Source organism: Nelumbo nucifera, chromosome 2 (assembly GCF_055504915.1).
Source record: "Nelumbo nucifera cultivar China Antique chromosome 2, China Antique-T2T, whole genome shotgun sequence".
NCBI classification, from domain to species: Eukaryota; Viridiplantae; Streptophyta; class Magnoliopsida; order Proteales; family Nelumbonaceae; genus Nelumbo; species Nelumbo nucifera.
The window spans coordinates 12324144-12338995 of NC_142650.1; positions in this window are offsets into that span (position 1 = coordinate 12324144).

The window sequence follows — 14852 nt, forward strand, 5'->3', positions numbered from 1 at the left end:
TTGCAACGGTAGCAATTATTGTGGAACCTCAGTGGCGAAGACTATTGTTTTCTGTCTATCGTGTATCAATATAATATTCATAAATATCAAATATATGCCTATATTAAGTTAGGGTTATAATTGTTATTTCGCAAAAATAAGTACTTATGGGATAAATAATTCAGCAAATATTGCAACACAAATAAGTAATTAAAATAAATATAAGAGGTTTGTGCAAACACTTCCCAAATACTAATAAATACTTAAAAACAAGCACTTATTGGATAAGTATGTATTTGAACAAACACTTATTTCCTTGGGATCCATTCACCCTCTTCATCTCCTATCCCACAAGTTTGTCTAGTAAAAGAAGTACCAAAGCCTGAGTCAGGTGATACATATTACTTATGCCTTTAGCCTTATCAGGTGCATGCAGTTATCTAATTTACGTAGTAGAAAGTCAGTCCAACTCAGACCAAAATATGCCTTAATTTTCGGTTCAAGTGGCTCTTTTATTGTTGTTGTCGTTGCAGGTGCGTAGGAGTGTCAATGGACTGGTTTTGGGTTGGATTCATCCAAATCAAAATCAATTTGGACAGATTGGACCAACCAATAAGACATATTGAATTGGACATGTTCAAATTTAATTGCCCAAAGCATTTTCTTTCTTTTTTTTTGGATTGAATTGGACCTAATCCATTCATAATGGGTTTATATTGAATTAGGTCGAATTGAACCAGTATCCAGTCCATTGATAGAAGATAAGAATACAGGTAGGTATTAATGGACATGATTTAGGTTGAAACGAATCTAAATTAAAACGAGTTTTAACAGATTGGACTGCCCAAAATGCATGGTCTGAACTCATATTGGGCCGCATGAGATGGGACGAAATCTGTTCCAATTGACACCCCTAGTTGCAGGATTTTGTTATTATTTCATAACCTAGGTCACATTTTTTACTGCTAAAAGCAAGAATTCTCATTTATAGTTCTGACATTCGGAAAAAAAAAAGTTATGACATTCTGATTTATTGTTTATATGTAATAGAGAAGAGACACATTCAACGCACACCTGATTGTTTATAAAATTAACTAAATTCAACATGTCGAATATTTTGTCTGATTTCATAAAAGAAAAACCTAAAACGCCATTTCAAGTTTATTTGATTAGAGGCCAATATGAGCCACTTGACACAAGCTTTTCATTAGCTAAAAAATGAAAACAAAAGTAGCAGCATAATGACCAGGAAATAGCTTTACTAAGTGCCTTGCTTTGCGGTCTGCAGTATTTATTCTTGCAAGTTGCAACATCCAAAGTCCAAACGCCTTTCGCTCAATATGCATGCATCCAATAGTGGAAAGAAAAACTGATATATAAGAAAAGAAAAGGTAATATGATGTGAACAACGTAATGGCAACATTTAGACCAACATCTTTACTAAAACTAATACATATTTGTCTACTTCACTTTAATCAAATCATATTTATTTACTTCGATCGAGTACAAAAGGAAGCCTCTTATGAACTTTTACACACCACAGGCCTATGTATCTGGTCAGTGCTAAGATTTGCCACAACTTAATTTGGCCCTTCAAGAAGAGAGGGGCGTTAATTGGTTGGGGCCGGGGGCCTTCAGTGTTAATTTCTTTAAAGCCTTGTGTTATCATGGCCATTGATGGGGACTAGACTTAGCACGAATAGCATCCGAATAATGTATTATATATGGAATCAACCAAACCATGGAATATTGAGCCAATATATAGAATTGAAGTCTACGTGGATCTGATTCTTGATGGGCCAAGGCAACGTCAAGTGAATTTTGCTGCTCCACTGCATACATGCCCAGTTCACCGGAGAAAGTCGATTCTTGAGTGTAGGCAGATTGATTTCGGATTTGGTCTTCACAAAACGGTTTTCACACTGTCCTCACAACCCCTTACATTAGAAACATCTTTATATGTACTTATATATATATTAAACTCCCAAGTTTGTTTTTAGGTGAAGGGGCAATTAATCATTTTAAATTTTATTAGCCATTATCAAAAAGGAAGAATCTTAGTACAGGGGAATACGTACTTTGGCTTGCACCAAAACTGAAATAAAAAAAACACAGCCTCACCATCTCACCCATCTCTAAAATGAATATATGCAATACATCAAGAAAAAAGAAAACTAATCTATATGTAACACAGAAAGCCTCTAGTAGTCTTCTCTTAAAAGATTGGTGAGCTCATGCCGAATACTTTGCAAAGAGTATTCTCTAGTACTCATGAGTAATACATCGTTTAATCATTTGGGATTGATCAGAACTCAGAAGCTTACATAGCATTGCTGGACCCTAAACGATTTTCTCTATTCTCCATTTGGTCATCCTTTATTCATGGGACAAATTCCAGCAAATAACCTTTTGCCACCTGTTTAAACCATCAGGGGATTGTTTTAATAAAAAAAATCTCGGCAACCGTGACTTGACGAATGCTTTGCTGGATTAGCCAAATCATTCGTCTACATTACATGGCAGAAACAAGTGGTGCTTTGTAGGTAATATGTCCAATTTGGCATATTGGCCTTAATTTCCAGCCCAGAATGGAGAACCTTCCAATATTGAATGGTTCGGTCTAAAAATGGTTGGCTAAGCAAAATTCGGCTTGAAAACAATCATCACAGTATGCATTTTCAATTCACCATATTCGAATTCGATAATAGATATATAATATAAATATATTATATTTTAATTTGACTGTTGTAGTACACCTTTTACGCACACAACCCAAAGTGTCATTTGTATTTCTTATTACAAAAGATAAATATGATTCATTTACCGACATACCAAAAGTTTTTCAAAAACTTTTTCATTTACCAAGATACTAAAAGCCTTTCAACTTCTTCTCCCCTCTTTCTCCTCCCTCTCCGTCTCTTCAGTCCTCACATTCAATTAAAAGTTTTTTTTTCCTACAACACTTTTCCTTTTGGCACTCAGGATGAAAATGTTTAAAGAGAAAGTAAGAAGAACCGGCTTTGATATCTATCAAAGATGAAAGACAAAATAGTTTCTAAAGATTAAACTTCAACTTCTGTCGATTGGGGTTATTATCCAAGATTTCTTGCTCTTCCTTTGTTCTTTCTCTCCTTTTCTATCTCCCGTTTCTTCTTTCTTCTGGATTATGGTTTTTTTTTTGTCTAATTTCATTCTTGTCTTAGATTTTGTGAGTTTTTTTTTTTGTATTGTTAACATGTGATAGTTGTTTCTCTTCTTTGGTTTTTAGATTTATAGTTTTCTATGCAAAATCGGTTATAATCGAATATTCAGCATTTTAAACAAAATCGAATCCGATTGGGATTTCAGAATATCTCACGGATTTCGAATCGAATTCAAATCACTTATGATGTATTCGGAATCGAATTTGAACATGGCTTGATTTGACTCGAATTCACTCCGTTTACAGGTCTAAAGGTTGTTAATAGGCATCTTGGTTATATGCCCAAATCCCCGATAGGGTCATATAGTGCAACACCACATTAATAGCCCTCTCTTTTCAAAGTTGGTGGTTGCAGGAATTGAATCCACATCTTTATTATCAATGGGTTTTTATAGTTCAGTCCACCCCCCAGGTTGGAGCTAAGATTTCTAGGGTGGGATTGAATTTTATCCGTGGATTGATGCTAAATTTACTCGCAGGATGTGGTTTATAGGGGGGGGGGGCTACTAATAGACTAGGAGGGGGCTGTAATTCAGATTTCTGATGTGGATTGCAGTCCACTTATCCTTAAGGCCCCATTCGCTTTTCGGTAAGTTACTTACCCGGGTTAATGCAGTTACCTGGGTAAGTTTTTCCTGGGAAATAATTATCCGGGTAAGTACATTTACCCATGTTCTTTTATTTCTCATGTAAACGAGGCAATGACCATTTTATCCAAAAAAATCCATTATTAAAAAGGGCATTTTTGTCTCATTCAAGTGTTGACAACTTTCCCCATAGGTGTGAAAATTATTTACCCACCTAGGAGATGGGTATCACTTACCGGGGTAAGTGGTACCGAGTAAAATAATCTTTCCCTAATCTCCACATAAATATGAAAAAAGAACATAGGATTCTTGGTCAATGAGAACTAAAATCCCATTGACCAACTTTCTCCCTCTTAAAATCCGAAAAAATAATGCCCCTAAATGAATTTACCGTACTAACTGAATCACCTCCTAATTGGCTCGATCATTTTTAATTACATTTCTTTTATACTATATTTCAACTGGCGGTGTTGCTTATTAAAAAAGGAAAAGAAGAAAAAAAATTAGGGGTAATCATTTCTAGTCTGATTCGGCTTGGGCTACTACCTTTATATAAAGGGGAATCTTATAGAAAGGAGCTAAGCCCTACGCCTCTACCCAGCCATGACCACTCCTGAATCCAGCAGACACATCCTTGCTAATAATATATGCATGACTGCATATAAAGAGGGAAAACTTTGGAGTTGTGCTTGGTTAGAAGGAAAAAGTAGGGAAAAAAAGGGAAGTTTGTAAAGATTTTCCTACTTTTTCCTTTCTTTCGCTACCTTTTACCTATTGACTTGTCCTTTTGGCTAAAAGAATATTGGGTTAAAAATATTCTTTTACCCCTCACCCATTGGCCATGGTTATGTGTCATGTGCACGAAGCATCCAAACAGTCTGGGCTGTTTTTTCCAAACAGTGAAAGTTTTTTGTATAAAGGGCAATGATGAAGGAAGATTTGGCCTGACCTCGTAACCACTCAACACGTGGCAAAGGCAACAACTTGGCACAACAGCTCGCCAAGGTGTGAGCTCCGAAAGGAGGAACCAGCGGTCCAAACTCCCTGCAAGGAGCCTGAACTCTTAGTAAGGAGCCTGAGCTCTCCCTTAGGCCCCGAGCCTTACAAAAACAAAGGGCAACAACCTGAACTGGCCTGCCCCATGGCAGTTTGGGCCACACCTCTGTCCGAACTCAAGACTTCACCTCGCACACCACTCCAGCACTTCGCCTCCAGGACACCGAACTGAACAAACCACACCGTACCTAACACCGAAGGAGTCCGTATCCAAGGGCGGCGCACCTGACTAACTTGGGATCTGACGCTTGACAGCCACACTCAAACGGCCACCTGCCACCGCCATCTCCAGTTACAGAGACGACTCCGACAAAGAGCAGTGGCGGTTCTGTACCAGTAGAGGCGATGACACCCGAATTGGCAGAAGCACAAAAGTAATCATACCCGACCTGACAGAAGCTTAGGAGTGAGTGCGCGAAGTGGTTATAAAAGGCTCTCTACCCCCCGAGGACAAGGTATGTGAACTTTGCGCCATCTGGTTTTATCTTGCCTTTGAGAGAATACTAACTTGAGCTTCGGAGTGATCTCACTGGGTTCCTCCCCGGAGATTCCTGACTTTCTTCTCCGTTTCAGGCCCCCCTGTTGCTCCAGTCAGAGGCAAGGTCGTTGATAGCTAGGACTGGCCGGATTGCGCACCATCAATTGGCGCCGTCTGTGGGAAACGCTTCTAAAAGCCTCCCTCTAAAACTCTCATAACCTCTTTTTCCAAAAACCCCAACGCTTCTAAAAGCCTCCCTCTAAAACGCTTCTAAAAGCTTCTTCCAGCAATGCCGGACGTGGCACGGAGGTGAACACCACTGGGGAACAACTTCATTTCCCCGTGGTGTGCATCGGACAGTTCACCATCCCCCTTCCGGTGGATGGGATCCCCAGCTTGAATGCGCCACAAACAGTGGTGCCCATAAACCTTCCTGCCATGAACGTCCCCTTTCCTCTCCCTGTCGAAACAACCTTTACTGAACCAACTGCTGTCCCCCTGGCACTAGCCAGAACCAGTTGGACGACCTGATGCAATGCATGAGGGCAATGCAAGTCCAAATGCAACAATTCCAGCAACATCAGCTCCAGCAGCACCAAGTACTGCACCACATCTCTCAGTATCACTATAAGCAGCAGTTCCCCCAACTGCCTTTGAACCAACCAATGCTTCCACCTCGGCACCCTGCTCCAAGGCCGGTTAAGCCCTCCCCTCAGGGTGGACGCCGTCACCGAGGAGAGGTCTCCCAACCTCAGAACCCCCACAAGAGCCAGGCCTCATCCCCGGGCCGAGGGGAAAGAAAAATCACCCCCGCCTCGCAGCTCGCCGGCAGGTTGGGCACCTCGCCCGCCAAGTCAGTATCTCGGCACTCCAAGTCTGAGCTCCCGCTGACAGAGAATCGATTCAGCGTCCTAGCGGCAGACTACCAATAGCCCGTGCCCATTGAGCTCGGCCACACAGAGGCCAGCAGCGCCAGCACCAGGCACACCCAGCAACGAAGGGGCCGGCGAAGTTGCCGAACTGCCACCCGTGTCCTGCCCGAGCTCAGAGGTAAAGAAGAGACAAGCTCGGAAGAGGTAAAAGCTGCCCCGATTCTCTCAGTTCCTTCCCCCTCGCATCGGAACTTCTGGCAGTCCCCATGCCCAGAGACTTTAAGCTCCCACCTTTGGACAAGTATGATGGGTCCTTTGACCCCAACGACCACGTCGATGCTTTCTAGTCCCAAATGCACCTAGCTGGGGCCAGTGAATCGTGCATGTGCGTGGCCTTCACCACCACCTTCAGGGGGTAGCCCGCACTTGGTACAGGAACCTGGCCCCCGAGTCGATAAGATGCTGGGCCCAGTTCGTGTAGGTTTTCACCGCACACTTTGTCACTAACAAGCGGTGCCCTAGAACTGAGGAAAGCATCTTCGGAGTAGTCCAGAGAGAAGGAGAGTCCATCCGGGGCTACATCAAGCGGTTCAATGACGCACGCTTGCAGATACCGCGATTAGACCCCGCGGTGCAGCTCACGGCGGCCAAGAGAGGAGTAACACACAAGGAGTTCAAATGGCACATGGTAGCTAACCAGCCCGCGACCGTGGCCGAATTCCTCAAGCTCGCGGATAAGTTCATGAGAACAGAGGAAGAGATCAACCAAAGGACCGAAAGCGGGGTCGAGAAAAGGAAGAGGAAAGGCGAGCCCTCCAACCCAGTCGACAGAAAAAACCCGGCCCGGGAGCCGAAGCTGAGCCAGCCGTTCCGAGCTCCCTTAGCAGTTCGGACGGATTACACACCGTTAAAGACGAGGCAGACCGAGATCTTGATGACGATCAAAGACGCCCCATACGTAAAGTGGCCACCTCGTCTAAAGGGGAATCCAAACGAGAGAAATACAAATTTGTACTGTAGTTTCCATAGAGATCGCGGTCATAGTACCGAATAGTGTAATAACCTCCGGGACGAGATAGAGAGACTCATCCGTCGCGGATACTTGAGAAATTTTGTATAGCATGATAATAATATTAATAAGGCAGGTCGGCAAGGGGAGCACGGAAGGGATGCCTTCGAATCCAGCAGCAGGCCAGCCGAATTGTTGCAACGGCAGCCTCCGGAAGAGAGGCCAGTTCGGGGAACCATCCATGTGATAGTGGGAGGTTCGGTGGTAGCAGGTTGTACTTCGGCAGCGGCCCGGACGTCAATTCGTGAAGCAGCTCGAGAAGACAAGAACCCTCCAAAGAGGCCGAAGACGAAAGAACCGATTTTCTTCACGGAAGATGATGCGCGAGGGGTCCACTACCCCCACGATGACGCACTTGTCATAAAACTAAGGATCAGCGACTTCGAGGTCAGGCGCATACTTGTGGATTCGGGCAGCTCGGCAGACATCCTCTTCAAGTCGGCATTTGACCAGCTACAGTTGCAGAGAAGCGAGCTGAAGCCTGCGAACACTCCTCTGGTGGGCTTCAGCGGAGAGGAAGTCAAACCCCTCGAGAAAATAACAGTACCTGTGGAAGTTGGCACATGGCCTTGTGCGGTCAGACTCAACCATGATTTCCTGGTGGTCGTGACCCCCTCCCCATACAATGCCATAATAGGGTGGCCAATTACGCATATCCTGCGGGCAGTGGTCTCCACCTACTATTTGGCAATGAAGTTCCCTACGAACTTCGGTGTGGGGGTAGCGCGGGGCGATCAGCTCGAGTCTCGCAAGTGTTATGTTGCCGCCCTGAAGTGAAAAACCAAGGCGGCTGACGACCTTGAACTGGAGTGGCCTACGGAGCAAGGCGAGGAACGAGCTTTGCCCACAGAGGAAACGGTCGCAATCCCGACTTCGGCTACGGACCCAGCTCGCACGCTATAGATTGGTGCTTCTGTCAAGGAACCTCTACGAACCGAACTGATGAGTTTTTTACTTCAAGATTTAGATATTTTTGCATGGTCCGCGGCTGATATGCCCGGTATTGACCCCAGCCTTATAACTCACAAACTTAATACTAACCCTGTAGTCAGACCCATTAGACAGAAGAAACGTAACTTAGCCCCAGAGCGCTGGAGGACGATTGACGAGGAGGTCAAAAAGCTCGTCGCAACAGACTTCATAAGGGAAGTTCATTACCCGAGCTGGGTAGCCAACCCAGTGTTGGTGAAAAAGGCAAACGACAAGTGGCGCATGTGCGTCGACTACACTGACCTGAACCGAGCTTGCCCGAAAGAGTGCTTCCCCCTCCCCAGAATTGACCGCCTAGTGGATGCGACCTCGGGACATGAGTTGCTAAGCTTCTTGGATGCCTACTCGGGCTACAACCAAATCAGGATGGATCAGTCCGATGAGGAAAAAACCAGCTTCATAACCGAGTTCGACCTGTACTGCTACAAAGTCATGCTCTTCGGATTGAAAAATGCTGGGACGACCTTCCAAAGACTTGTAAATAGGCTGTTTCGGCCCTTAATTGGCACGAAAATAAAATGTTATGTAGACGACATGGTCGTCAAGACGCAGTTTTCACAGGAATTAATACAAGACTTAGATTCTGTCTTCAAAATTCTGCGTCGATTTAGCATGAAACTGAACCCAAACAAGTGTGTCTTCGGTGTCACCTCGGGTAAGTTCCTAGGGTACATTGTCAACCGGCGCGGTATTGAGGCCAACCCGGACAAGATAAAGGCCATCCTAGATATGAGACCACCCAGAAAAGTAAAAGAGGTTTAGAGGCTAAACGGCCGCATAGCCGCTTCTTGTCCAAATTGGCAGACCGCTGCCTGCCTTTCTTTAAAGCAATCAAAGGCAAAGGGTTCGAATGGACCCAAGACTGCCAGCTCGCGTTCGGCGAGCTAAAAAACTACCTCGCTAGTGTGCCGATCTTAGCCCGGCCCGAGGAGGGCGAGGTCTTGGAACTGTACCTCTCGGCAAGCGACGAGGTGGTCAGTTCGGTACTAATAAAAGAAGTAGATCGGGTCCAATGACCCATCTATTATGTTAGTAAAATTTTGCAGGGAGCAGAGACAAGGTACCCGCAGATAGAAAAGCTAGCATACGCACTGGTCAGTTCGTCAGAACTTCACATTGGTCGCACACCCGCAGGAAAACGGTCAGACAGAAGTAATGAACAGAGCCATCCTCCGCGGACTGAAAGCACGACTAGACCGAGCTAAAGGGTTGTGGGCGGACGAGCTACCAAGTGTTCTATGGGCTCACCGAACTACAGAAAAAACCGCCACGGGAGAGACCCCCTTTAACCTCACCTACGACACTGAAGCGGTAATCCTGGCGGAGATCGAAATACCTACACTACGACTAGAATCATATGACGATCAGACAAACGGAGACGAGTTACGTACCAACCTCGACCTACTGGATGAGGTAAGAGACCTCGCGCACATCCGGACAGTAGCCTACCAGCAAAAAGTAGCTCGGTACTACAATGCTAGAGTAAAGAAGCGGAGCTTTCGCATTGGCGACCTAGTTCTCCGTAAGATCATGGCACCCGAACCCGGCATGGGCAAACTTGGACCAAATTGGGAAAGGCCCTACAGAGTAAAGAGAGCGCTCGGGGGGGCATACGAGTTCGAAACCTTAGAGGGCAGACAAGTACCCTGAGCGTGGAACATCGTCAACTTAAGGCAATACTACCTATAGACCACCAAGCGAAGTGGACAAAGTCGCTACCAGAGCCTAAGGGCTAGGATGCCGAGCTAACGAAGTTACCTTGGCATAGGCAACCAAAGGAGAAGAGCGCCAACCAAAGACTCAGGCGAAGTGTTAACAACGAACTAATAGGGACATCGGCATCTCAGAGACTAAGTATTAACACCAAAACAGGCCGCGCGAGTGTAGTAACCTGGAAAAAAAACAGATCGGGCATATGGTCAGTTCGGCAAATACGATCAGTTCGGGAGAAAGAACAACCAACACTTAACCAAAAGAAAGTCATTCCATTTCAAAATAAGGGAGTGTACATTTCGAAAAAGAAAATACATATCAAGCTTACAGGCTCGGAGGTACTTATTCTTCATCAGAAGGCACTTCAACAACACCCGAAGGTCCTGCTTCGCCCTCAGAATCCGGCTCACCATCAGCGGTGTCGGCCATCTCCTAAGTAATGCACGAAGTGGATATCGCACTAATATCAAGCTCGGGGTATGTATTCCGGATCATTCACCGGCTTAGTTTAAAGCCCTTTCTGTACGAGTCCACCATCAGGTCATCAAAGCGCGGCGAGGCGATGTATTCATCGACGACCTTCTTCTTGGCGTCCTCAGTGCCTTGAGAAAAGATCTGTGTCCTCTCCCTGATATCCTCTTGAAGGTATTCAACCTGATGCTGCAAATACAGCCTCAAGTCCGCCATATGCTTCACCACAACTCCCATGGCCTCGGCATCTCTCTGAGACCTCGCCTGCTTGGCCTGTGCAGCGCGAGCAGCCGCCTCAGCAGCTCGGGAAGTCACCTCGGCAACACGAAAAGCCTCTTCGGCAGCTCGCGCCAGCCTCGAGCTCCTTTCCACTTGGGCCGCCAAGGCATGGATAGAAGAATTCACCTACCAAAAGGGAAGAACAAAATGATCAAAAGAACGATAGCAAGAAGGATAAAAGCAAAGAGCCCGACAAGAAATCTGACTTACCACCATGGCATGAGTGGCAGCACGACAAGCTACCTGGTTCAAAGGAAGCTCGGACCATGCCGCGACCTCCTCAGGATAGATGGCCTCCCTACTCTTTTGAAGAGCGTGGTTCGGCGACAACACGGTCCTGAACTCGCCTTGGGCTCCCGAGCCTGAGGGCCCAGCTCGCGTGTAAGCGGACTCTGAGTAAGCGGGAGCCCCCGTGTAAGTAGCCTCGGCATAAGGGGCCCCTACTTCTTCATGTACTGGAGGGGCCATCTCAGGCTCCCTGGGCAGATTCACGGACGGGTAATCTGGTACCTCGGGCTCCGCATCCCGGGGCAGCTCGACATGAGTTCGTTTGGCGACCCGCTTCCTCTTCTTCATGCCGTGAAACAGGTGCCCACCACGAGTCCTCTCTAAGTCCCTCACACCTGCAAAATGAGCTCGGCATCAGGAAAAAACGAAAGAACAGAGCAAAACAAAAGACAAACCTGAGTAAGGAACCTACCCGAACTCAGACCGGCCTCAATGAGCTTGGACTCCGACAGATAATGATGGCATTTTAGCCCAAGCCGTGCCCATTGCCGGAGGCCCTTCGCCGTCTCCTTATCAAGCGTAACACCGGAGTCTGGGGCAGTCATCCCCCACCCGGTTTGAAATGGCCACCCCAATACACTTCACACCCCGAAGTAGTCCCGCTTCCACGCCGGGACCTTGTTGGGAAGTTCATGTAAAAGCTTAAAACCCGGGCGGGGAGATAGGTAATATGCCCGCCTACGCCCGGGTAGGGGACCCGCTTGTTTCTTAAGCATTAAAATGGAAGAGAAGATCCCCAAGTCTAAAGGAAAGCCCTGTTCGCAAAATAGGGAGATTGTCCCCACCAAGTTACAAATGGAGTTCGGGTGAAGCTGGCCGACAGTAACGCCGAAGTGGTTCATGACCTCGACAAGGAGGGGGTGGAAAGGCAGGCGCAATCGCATAGCGAGCTGCTCCCGGAATATCACGATCTCATCAGGACCGTGTTCCCAAGGGAAACTGCCCGAAGGTATGAAGTAGGCGTACTCCCCAGGCAAGTTGAACTGGGTAATATGGGATTGAAACCCCTCATATGTCATGGTCGAGGGTCCAAACTTGTCTAACGTCTGACCTCGACGAGAGGTGGACGCCAAACTACCCGAGGTGACTCAGCCTACGGGTTTGAACTCTTCCTCGAGCTCTACCTCCGGTTCGCTAGGACCGTCGGGGGATGCAACTCGGTTCGTAGAACCTGCATCTAACCCCCTTGAAGAACTGTCTGAGCTATCCGAGCTAGACATCGGGAGGAGAAGATGGATTCCAGGAAAGTACTCACCCGGAAAAAGGCTTGAACGGACTACGGGAACTTGAACACGAGCTAAGATCTTGAATAAGAACTAAAGGCTTGGACGCGAGCTCAAGAAGCAAAACGCAGAAGTGACAAAGCGATTGGGGTCCCCCACTATTTATACCCACAGTAATCGAGAATCAACGGCTTCAAAGCCAATCCGACGGCCCGCAGTCGCGCTGACCGCATGCCTGCTGAGATCGAGACGTGACTGGCCACACGTCCCTCGAGACTGAAAGCGCACGTCTCCTCACATTAAAGGCGGCAGCGGCATGTTTTTAAAATTTGAAAAGATGCCCGCTGTCACGTCTCCCAGTGACGCGCTTTTTGAATTTTGAAATAAAGCGTGCACTGTCACGTCTCCCAGCGGCGCGCTTTTTGAATTTTGAAATAAGTCACGCGCTGTCATGTCAGCATTTGTAGGCAGATTGGTGCGTTCCCGTCTTTTTGGCGCTCGAGAAACCCGAAAGAATCCTGACGATGCGCACCTCGCGCTATCAGTCAACCAATTCGAAATACGGGACAAATCTACCCGCCACCTCGCGAACTCCCCGCGCTAGGGCAAGACCCTTAGCACGAGGAGTGGGGGGCAATTGATGAAGGAAGATTTGGCCCGACCTCGTAACCACTCAACACGTGTCAAAGGCAACAGCTTGGCACAGCAGCTCGCCATGGTGCGAGCTCCGAAAGGAGGAACCAGCGGTCCGAACTCCCTGCAAGGAGCCCGAACTCCCAGTAAGGAGCCCGAGCTCTCCCTTAGGCCCCGAGCCTTATGAAAACAAAGGGAAACAACCCGAACTGGCCTACCCCATTGCAGTTCGGGCCACACCTCTGTCCGAACTCAAGACTTCACCTCGCACACCACTCCAACACTTTGCCTCCAGGACACCGAACTGAACAAACCACACGGTACCTGACACCGAAGGAGTCCGTTTCCAGGGGCGGCGCACCTGACTGACTTTGGATTTGACACTTGACAGCCGCACTCCAACGGCCACCTGCCACCGCCATCTCCAGTTACAGAGACGGCTCCGACAAAGAGCAGTGGCGGTTCTGTCCCAACAGAGGTGATGACACCCGAACTGGCAAAAGCACAGAAGTAATCATACCCGACCTGACAGAAGCTTAGGAGTGAGTGCGCGAAGTGGTTATAAAAGGCTCTCTACCCCCCGAGGACAAGGTATGCGAAATTTGTGCCATCTGGTTTTATCTTGCCTTTGAGAGAATACTAACTTGAGATTCGGAGTGATCTCATCGGGTTCCTCCCCGGAGATTCCCCACTTTCTTTTCCGTTTCAAGCCCCCCTGTTGCTCCAATCAGAGGCAAGGTCTTTGACAGTTAGGACCGACCAAATTGCGCACCATGAGGCAGTACTACAACAACACAAAGCAAATACCTAAGTATTACGGTAATGCCATCGCGGTATCCCCACATAGGAACGACCCCGAATGTGTGAAGTGTTCTTACGCGCAATAGGATTGCTCGCTGCGGTGTGCCGGACGTGTCAAGTGTTCGAACGCTGATCGTTCGTGAGAATCGCTATTGTGCAGTGTGGATGACATTGAGCATCGCTATCATCGCAGCGAAGAAAACCATCTTTATCGCCGTCGCTCTTCTCACTTCTTTCTATCTCCTCGGTTGTTCGCTTTCGCAGGCTTCTCTGTCTGTCTCTCTCCGTCGCTCTTCTCACTTGTCTCTCTAGCTCTCTCCGTCTCTCTTTGCTGGTCGGCTTCATCGACGTTTTCCCTCTCTCTTCTCACCTGTCTCTCTGTGTACCTCGCTCTGTCTTTCGTCGTCGGATATTGTTCTCCGTTGGTTGGATTTCTTCTCCAGCTGTCGGCTTCATCGACCTTTCCTATACTCTTGCCTTCTCCTAACTGTGCTTCTTGTCCTCTTCTTTCTCTTTTTTAAGTTCATTTGCACCGACTATATAAGGTATAAGCATATATCCCTCCACATCACACCCATTTCAATGCAACGGATGGAATTGTCATGGTGCACTTGGGCAAATGGGGTGTGGTGTGGAGGGATATATGCTTGCGATAGTCTAATGAAATTAATGTAGAAAGTATTCATGATTTTCAACTATAATAACATACATTTCGCTAGGTATTGGGAGGTTTAAGCCACGAAAATTGAGCTGAGTCTTCATGGAGTATTTAGTTTGGTTGGATTGTCTAGAGCCAACTTTTGAAGTAGATATCGATATTAAGTAACGTATTGAACAATTTGAATGCGGAAATCGCATCATTTAAGTATATCAATCACTATTAACACACCCTATCAATCACCATGGCACTTACTTTCTATGATATTAAATTCTATGTTTCTACCTTATTGATTTTGTATACACTTTACGTGTCTTGCTTCTATGTTAGCCCCCTGCGTAGCAGGGGCTCAGTCGCTAGTAAAATTATAACACCAAACCCGGAAAGCAAAACTTTTAATCAAGTGGTTGTCACTAACACGATGGTGGTCCATCTTCCATAGCTTCTTATTCTTTCTACTAATTAATTAACTTAACCTATGAATAATGAAATAAGCAAGGATAAGAAAAAGAGGGATGCGCTTTGGCTTTTCTATTTTTGCTTTATTTTTACT